The following is a 9072-nucleotide window of genomic DNA, read 5'->3' on the forward strand; positions in this document are numbered from 1 at the left end:
AATGGCCACGAGTGTTTAACTCGAAGCGATACACACGAACACGGTCCGTTGCAAACAGCGTTTGTAACATGTTGCCGCGCAAGGACAGTAATTGTAGACATCTTCAGATATTCATAATCCTCCTTACCGTTCTGTGAAAAGTTATTGCATTAAGGTCTATTGACTACAACTTAGCTACCGATGATACTCGGTAAGAGATGTTTGTCGCGATTGAATAATTCATAGCAGGCGATACATTTCAATTGCAGCCCACTTTGTTCCGTGGTGTTTACCAGAATTTGAGAAAGTTCGCGTTTCGGTAAACAACAAACACATCGCACAAGCACATTATAATCAGATATCGAGATATTACGCCTCATGCATATCTGCACGACGCAGAATGCTATGTCAGTATCTATTGTTTTAAATTGAACCAAAAGATATACCACCAACAAATAAATATACACCAGTAAGATCTGCTTTAATAGGTGCAGATAACTTAACGAGGCAACTGTATACAAACAACGCATTGAAATTCATGTGTACCCTTTGTGTTAAAACTGTCAATTTCATGCCAAAATTTACCAAACATACAAGTTCGGCTGCGAGTAAATTCATTTCTTTTGCGTGCCCTTGTAAATCTTGCTGATGAACATTCGATTAAATGCTCGCGTTAGTGGGTTTCACGAAATCTGCATGCATTAATAGTGTAAATGCCAGGTAGACAACCCTATACTCGAACACTCTGATGCATATGTCACCCTTCTAACTACAAACATGTGGAATAAGCTGTAAATAGATTGCCAACCACCATGGGGCGCACGTGACGTCCTTTGGCGGCAATGCATCGGCGTAAATCAATCAGAATTGTGATCGGAACAGTTGGACTACACGATTTTGTTTCGCATTAATACTATAATTTGTTGCACTTGGTTGGTCCACAACTGTCGTAGAATGTATATATTCTCACAAGTAAGCACTAAGCATACAGTTACGCAGACTCCTTCGGACTGCTTATTTCGCACATGATAAGACACATAAAGACAAATAGTCCTCCCGTCTGATTGCAAGACTTCATCCCAAACATATAGTTTAACACCTTTGTGTCATCGTTAACTCTAATGTTGTCTCAGGTGGTCGGGTAGCGTAAACAAGCTACATGTGGTCCTGACTTCATAATCATATCGCGTAGTCGCAACTATGACTATGTACGTCGGCATACACAATTGTACAGTACATACACTGAAAAAAACTTCGTTAAATATATCCACACTGTGAATGAGTCAGGATTGAGGGAGGACACCAAACTGGTTAACCAACTACTGAAACAATCAACTTTTTGTTGTGTGGTATGCATCGGACAACCGATATATGTCGCCAATGGAGACCACCATATTCAAGCAGATATCTGAAATTCCAATCGCAAACATTTCAAACCTGATACAAGCAAACATGGAAACGAACTCGACATGTCGCCGACCTGGGTGCCCGCATAGGCGGTCGCTATACTGATATCATAATAGGGAGTATGTCAGAGCGCGTGCACTGCACAAGTGCCCGCATAAGCTCATGTTGAAATCGGTCTCATTTTTGCCTTAGCATTGCTGTTCGTAACTGAGTGGATAAGAAATGAACCCGATTCCGTGGTAATTCAAATGTAACGGATAACATGTACACAAGTCGCAAGTGGTTTTGCGCTTGTAATTCGTTTCCTCTTTATGTATTTGTAATGCTAGCATTACCCATTTCCATCTTCGATTGCAACCAACTTAATATCTGATACCGTACGATCTTTGTCTTTCGTTAGCTGTATGTATACGTGGACTCGCAGTTACATGACTTTTATTTCGAGACAATATCGCATTGCAATATTGTTCCATCGTGACTCGGAACTAAAGCAAACACGTAACCTGAGAAAGCCCGACGAGACGTTACACATGTTTTCGTAATGGAGTTCGTTAGTAACTGCAAAAAAAAACACGTCTCCCAAAATGGGTTGTGTTGTGTCTCATGTATGTAATCCCATTCGAGTCATAGACGTTGAAGTTGAATCTTTCAACCCAAACCGATGAACTACATTTCAGGGTCGCCGTGAACTATCTGATGAGACTGTGTTGTTCCTTATTCTTAGACGAGTCATATCGCGATGGGTGAGTAACAGTACACCACCCTCATGTACTAGATTAGTTACGACTCATCCAGTACTTTGGCGGATCCATTTAAATTACATGCGGGTACTTCAGGCATCGCTGCAAAAATACGCGGCAAAGGCTTCTTCGATCGCGGCTCGATATGTTGAGTCGGGTTAACCGCGTAAATATGTTTTCAAAACTTCTCCTGTTGTCGGAAACTTCATCGGCGGGCCTTGTTTTGCCTTCATTACGACTTTGTGCTGTCATAACGGTAACGGTTGGAAGGTTACATTGCTAAACTAGTTGGGGCCGTTTATTTATTTATCAGTAGTTCATATATTGATTTTTACTATTGCGCTGCATAGCTACACAGGTCTTTATACGATGACACCCTATACACAAAGCTGTCGTTATGTTTCTACACATCAAACTTTGATATTATCCACGAATCAGTATGATGTGCGATGTGCCCAACGTACAGTGTCCACGCCGTAATCCCTAACCGATCACGAACTATAAGGATATGAGCTTCTATTTTGGCCGGATGAACTCATAATTTGAGCGGATGCCGACTCTTCACGAACAAAACGGGATTTCCTTTGATTACAAGGGAGATGGGATGTTAAATAATGTCATTGGGATCAAATGATATGAGTAATAACTCAATTCAATCAAATCTCATTGTTTTCGTATCAGCGCTTATGCTAATTAGTCTTGCATTCAAATTCTCGCTTCCCATGTTTCGCGAAGGAATGCGAACGTATTAAAATTACTAAATAGCCGTCTTTCGGCAACAGTCCAATTAAATTCACGAATGTAATCGAAATGGAATTGTATGATAATAAACGATTTTATAGATATCCCGGATATATGTCGTCAGTTATTGCTCGGTCGGCATATTCAAGTTTGTGAGAGATATCGTCCCATCGCACTGACCAGATTTACGACGTTTCGATGTTGACTGCGACTTACAGAAAGGAGGACATGTCAGTATTTCCTTGACAATATTTTTGTGGATCTTGAACTTAGAGTATTCTGTTGCTCGGTTACGTGAAATAAATTCTGTCATCACAAATACACCTTCAAAAGAGTTTTTATGATATCGCCACTTAGCCGTAGTACAAAAGCAAGAGTTATCAAAATTACTCTAAATTGAAGCAATAAGATACTCGATCGAAAAGATCTTATACTTTACTCCAAATTGCCCCGATTTAAACGATAAACATCTTTTGATTTTCACCACATAATTGCCATACGTGACACCTATCTGTGGTTTGCTTGTATGCTTTGTTTTAAATCATATCCGTGTCGCGACTTCGATGTAGTTATCCGCCTTAAATCGTTACCAAAGACAAAAGGGGCATCTAGAAAATCAGCGCTTTGCTGACTCAAATCTTAATGATTCATTGTTCGCGGCTCGTACCAAATTTCCCGATTATATCGTTTTACATAGTTGCGGTAATAATTGCGGGTCATGGCGACCTGTACTCAACCGTATGAGGCTTGAATGCGGCTCGCTTATTATCGCGGTATTGGCATGAATGTTTCCAAAAATGAATTTTGTAAATGCATCAGAAATTTGAAACCGTAATTCCAACGATTAGGCGACCCGCGTCGACTGCTTCGAATGCCATAATTTAAGAAGCCCGCCTGTATTATCCGACTCAATGCATCCGTATGAGAATCAAATCAATGCCTATAACCCGTGATACTACTTGTACGGATCACCCGTTTGATAGACTATTTATGTGCATTTGCCCTCCAGAGATAGGAATTAAACCCGAGTGCAGTATCGGTAGCGGCTCATAAGCGTCGGAATTACAGCGTTAGCGTGAATCGTGCCTTCCAATGGACAAGGAGCTTATGACGTCAAACACATGATGTTCCTAATACAACGAAGGTATTATTATATTATGATATCCGTAATATATGTATACAATTGGACAGAATACGCACGCACCTTGCACATTGTACAAGGTGTAATTTGTAGGCCACCAGGCTAAAACCGTGCGTTATGACGCAGAATCTACGTAATGTACGTATACTCGTTACTAGAAATGGTCTTACCAGAAATAGCGTCCCAAGGGGAGTTTTCGGGAGCGGATAATCGATGAAAAGCATTGTTAATATTATAGCAACGCATCCTGAATTCCAACTGGGCTTACGTTACTGCAACACTCCTCTTCCCTATGCTTTCTCAAATTTCAACCACATTTACATGTGGATAGCATTTGCCAAGTGATTGGTATTAAACTCTAGGGTCGTAAAGGCGTAAATGGGAGTAAGTGAGTTGGAATGTGGGTCTTGATTTGTGGTGTTTGTGATAAGTTGGCGACAATACCTGTCAACATTGATAAGCTTCTACTTGATGCGTCGTCATTATGCAGTACTGTTCTCGAGTTTACATTGTAACAATCCATTTTATTCTCTAATTTGAAAATTTACAAGCATTCCCTTTACGGTTTTGTGATGTATAAACAATATCAAACAACACAAGGATTTCCTGAATAACTACTATGCTTCAGTTGAAATTATATCATCTGTGCGTCACTATCGCAAGATATACGCTAAATTACGTTTTTCGATATGTAAAAATAGCACGCCGCATGCACAGCACATGCATAGAGTTCTACTACTTGGGCGTGCACTTTTCAGAATCAGCATGACAAAGCTTATTAGATTTCGTCAAATCCGAATTAGGTGCCAAAATATAGTTTTCCAAACGCTTACCAGTAACCAAAGTATGGTATTTTGTGTAGCCATAGGCCAGTGATTCCCAACCTGTGGTACGCGTACCACTAGTGGTACGCGAAGGTCCTTCAGGTGGTACGCGAGTAGATTCCGTATTTTTTTCGACCGAAGGGAGTTATCAGTTCACGTGGGGTTGATTTTGAGTTTTTTTTGAAGCCGTCGTCGTCCTGGTAAGGTGCGTCCGTGGTAAGGAAGCCTACGTCAAAGAAACGAAACCGACTTGTTGCGCCCCTGCATGACTTTCGATGCGGTGTGAGCAAACGTATGCCACCATAGTGTCCTATATGGTGTGGACACAAGCAAATCTCACGGCTCAGTATAATTGGTCTACGTCACACTTTCCACTTAGTCAAAGGCAACTTTACGGCCCTTTTACACCGGCTTGCCGAGCGCTAAATTCGATAAAACGGGTATCAATGGAAAGCTGCTACTGTACTGATTCCGAAATTCTAAATTTTATTTTGCTCATGGTCCTCGAACCTCCCAAAATCTGCTTCGAATTTTGGATTGTGATCGAGTTTTAAAATTGTGACGCAACAATTCTGTCTGGCAAACCGAGAGTGTAGCTAACAGAGTTGTTGTGTCACAATTCAAAACTCTATCACAATGCAAAATTCGAGGCTGGTTTAGGGGGGTTCTAGGACCATGAGCAGAATAGAATTTATATTTTTGTAGTCAGTACAGCAGCAGCTTTCCATTGATACCCTTTTTCCGCATTTAGCGCTCGGCAAGCCGGTCAAAAATGGTCTTAAAATTGCCTTTGACCAAATGGAAAGTGTGACGTAGATCAATTTCACTGAGCGGTGACATTTGCTCGTGTCCACTGTCCACATCCACACCATATAGGACGCTATGATGCCACGCATCGACCGGCTAGTGCAAAATAAGCAATACAGCCATCGCATTTAATAAATATACTTTTGTTGTTTATTGTTATTTCAATATGTTGTTCTTCTTGTGACTGGCGGTGAAAAAACAATTCCATGCATCCCATCAAGGCATCAACCCTGACTGGTGATGCCTAGTTTAATAGAACTTGTTAACACACCTAGCTCATGTCAAATACCTGATTATGACGTCATAAATGGTGGATGTAGGTGGTACGCGAGCACTGCATAAAACTTCAAAATGGTACGTGGGCGGAAAAAGGTTGGGAACCACTGCCATAGGCTAACATTCATGCTGGGGTTATACTAAATTGTGTAATGGTATGGTGTGTTATAAGTCACCTGTACTTGACACGCCTTCTAAACGCGGTATTTCGGCAATCCCAATCCACAAAGAGGCACGCCATATCGGACAACTACATGCATAATTGGGCAGTTGCAGCTACATGTATTTGGAAATAATGAATGCAGCGTGCATTTAAATCTGTTCAATAGTCATATGGTGTACCGGTGCGACTTACTTCAGGGAAGTCGGATGCATCGAATATACGCTACAATAATGGCGGCACATAAATATTGTGAGAATTAGGCACCATAATAACATGTTGATAGCATTCGACCTCCCGTCCACGAACGCGTTACCTAAGCCTTCGTGTACCAACGAAAACACGAGAAGATTTGTTGATCGGAAGTTACCAGTCTGGAGCTTAAAGTAGAATCGGTAAGTGAGTCTGCGGTTTGATCTGTCCCCGATGCACAAGTCGAGAGTATGTCATGTCCGCCGGAATGATAGGAAATTATCGTCAGTATCAAGGTCAAGTACATGATGTGAAGAGACAAGTTGGGTGTCTGAGTGAAAGACTACTTCAAGTCGTGTCGACGCCTTCCTCTCTTTTGATATTATCGCGATCGTGTGTTGTTGTGAATTGACGACAACATTAATAAAACGAACGAGAACCAGGCACCATTGCACCACGAGTGTTTGTAAAAAGAATCGGCAATTATTGTTTTTCGCCAAGAAGCAACTTACAGAAAAACGACTGTTTTATGGTGAAATCTAGAATCCACACAAAGCGTTAACAACTTTTGTCAACTGGACGCGGCGATTAAACCGAATGCTGCGCTTCACAAAGAGATAAGGCGCAACGATCGATTGAGATATTATGGCTGTAACAGATCACATGTCCAGATCGCCCGCTTATTCCCACGGCGGCTAGCAGACACGGCCTGTCTGATTTGCTACAGTTTAACAAAGCCGTGTCAAAATATAGGGCATGCGACCGCTGACAGGCAGAGCATAAGGAAACCATGGTATATCTCCCTATTATGTATCGTGATGGATGCGTATACCGGGTAGTTCTGCGGTATCCCGTAACGGATTTATCATGTCTTTGTTTATTTTCGTGGGAAGACAAGAGCCCGTCACGCGCCACTTAGCAATTGAAACAACAAATCCTGTCTCGGAAAGGCCAGCTTACTTTCGCGTACTGAAGTCGAGCCTCTGAGAAACGAGAGAGCCGCGCTTCTATGAACCGAAATAGCGTCCATATATAAACACAGCCATCGCAAACTGAACTCATTCCGCTGCTTTGACGCCGGGCTGCAAGGATGCTTAAACCAAACGTGGGCTCGCCGAAAAAGACGGAATACCTCAACCTGGAAGGGAAGAGTAATCAGATAACCTGATCAAATTAGCAAAAAAGAACTATTGCCAAAAGCAAATATGGAATACTATAAAGAAACATGAACTGAAGAATGCTATTCAATTGCATATCAAGCCAAGAGTGCGAAGGGGCACTGTGGATATGACCGCGGTCGAAGATTGGAATTATACAAGATAATCCTTGAGGACTCTAAAGGTAGATGAGAGGATATCTTATCCAATCGGAGCAATGTGAGCAACATCCACGACTACTTGATATCATGAAGCAATTGTCGATGCGACCATTCGACTTCTTCGTACCAGTTCGACCCACGACGAAAACGAATTCGAAAGAAATATTGCTATCGGTAAGCTGACTCTCCAAGCCTTTTTGTAATTGCTATTTCATCATACAATGTCTTAGTTTAGCCAATCATATACATTTTGGGAATCATATATTAAACATACACTTCTCCTTTTCAGATTGAAAATCATCGATTTTTTACCGATTACCAACAACAAGCAATTGAAGCTTGGAACGAAAAGACAGCTACACGCCACACGAACGATACGCATTTGCAGTACCGACTTCTGTTTAAATGCAAGATACAAGCGCAATTACAAGAACTATACAAACGCAACCATCGAAGAAACGCGTCTAGGCCTTGCCTTGATTTTGCACTGCATTTCACGGCGCTGCCTTGAGTTTTATAACATATTTACCGTTGATATAAATTTTTTACGAATATCTTCATTACGTCTTTTTTAATAAAATGAATCTGCAATCTGCAACTGATCGAAGTACTATATCCATTTCAGGGCGGGTTGAAGGTGTAATTATCGTGGTGTAGTCTTTGTTGAGAAAAACCTTATTCGCGAGACATTTGGTTACTGGAGAGACGCATTAAAACGGTTGGTTGTTTACCATCTGGCGCTGCGGTACTTTTATGCCCGTGTTCCTTTGTGAGTGTACTGCCTGCCATCTGCACCATAATAGAACCGGTTAAGTATAGCGATTTTCACATGATTGCTAAAATTCGTGTGATTCCATATCACCTCACGGTGACAATTACGCGCCGTGCAACGCAGATGAGACATTGTTATGCAACACAATGACAGATAGTTGAACTGAGAAGTAATGAGCGTTGTGTAACGTTTACTCAAGGGAGAGATGCATTGTTACATAACTACGGCCTGCTCTGCAGCGATTAATAATGCAAGTCATCCGATTTGCGAGACCCAGCGTGTAACTTTATTGCGTGGAAATTATGAAGGAAATTGAACATTGTACCGACGCTATTACTAAATTATCGTCGCCTCAAAGCATATTTTTCGCAGTAACTCGCCTTAATAGACGCCAGTGTCATATCACATTCTGAGTAGGATTATTTCCATTCCAGTGCTATTCCTATTATCGTAAATGATACACGCAAATGGTCATTATTACTTCAACTTACTAAAACCGGTTACTAATGATATTCATATTCTTTGAAGCCTCCATTCGTTACATGTAGGAAATTAGCACAATGGGAATTAAAATTATCGTAAAAAGATAGTTTCTCGAAGTCAAACGCCGAAGATTTAATGTGGATACAACAGTAAATAAAGTGCGCACTGTGCATTGTGCACGACATAGATATTTTACGTGACGTTCTTAGCAGTGATTAGGATTTATCAATGA

The 9072-nt window shown here is 41.2% G+C and overlaps 1 long non-coding RNA gene across 1 annotated transcript; it reads left to right on the forward strand.

The window, feature by feature from the left end:
- Nucleotides 1-4152: 4152 nt before the first annotated feature.
- On the forward strand, nt 4153-8183 carry LOC145441930 (uncharacterized). The gene is made up of 2 exons (XR_013915916.1): nt 4153-7759; nt 7875-8183. It is a non-coding gene; the product is annotated as an uncharacterized LOC145441930 (long non-coding RNA).
- The last annotated feature ends 889 nt before the right edge of the window (nt 8184-9072 follow it).

Source organism: Botryllus schlosseri, chromosome 6 (assembly GCF_051294905.1).
Source record: "Botryllus schlosseri isolate E-star chromosome 6, Bs_hap1, whole genome shotgun sequence".
NCBI lineage: Eukaryota > Metazoa > Chordata > Ascidiacea > Stolidobranchia > Styelidae > Botryllus > Botryllus schlosseri.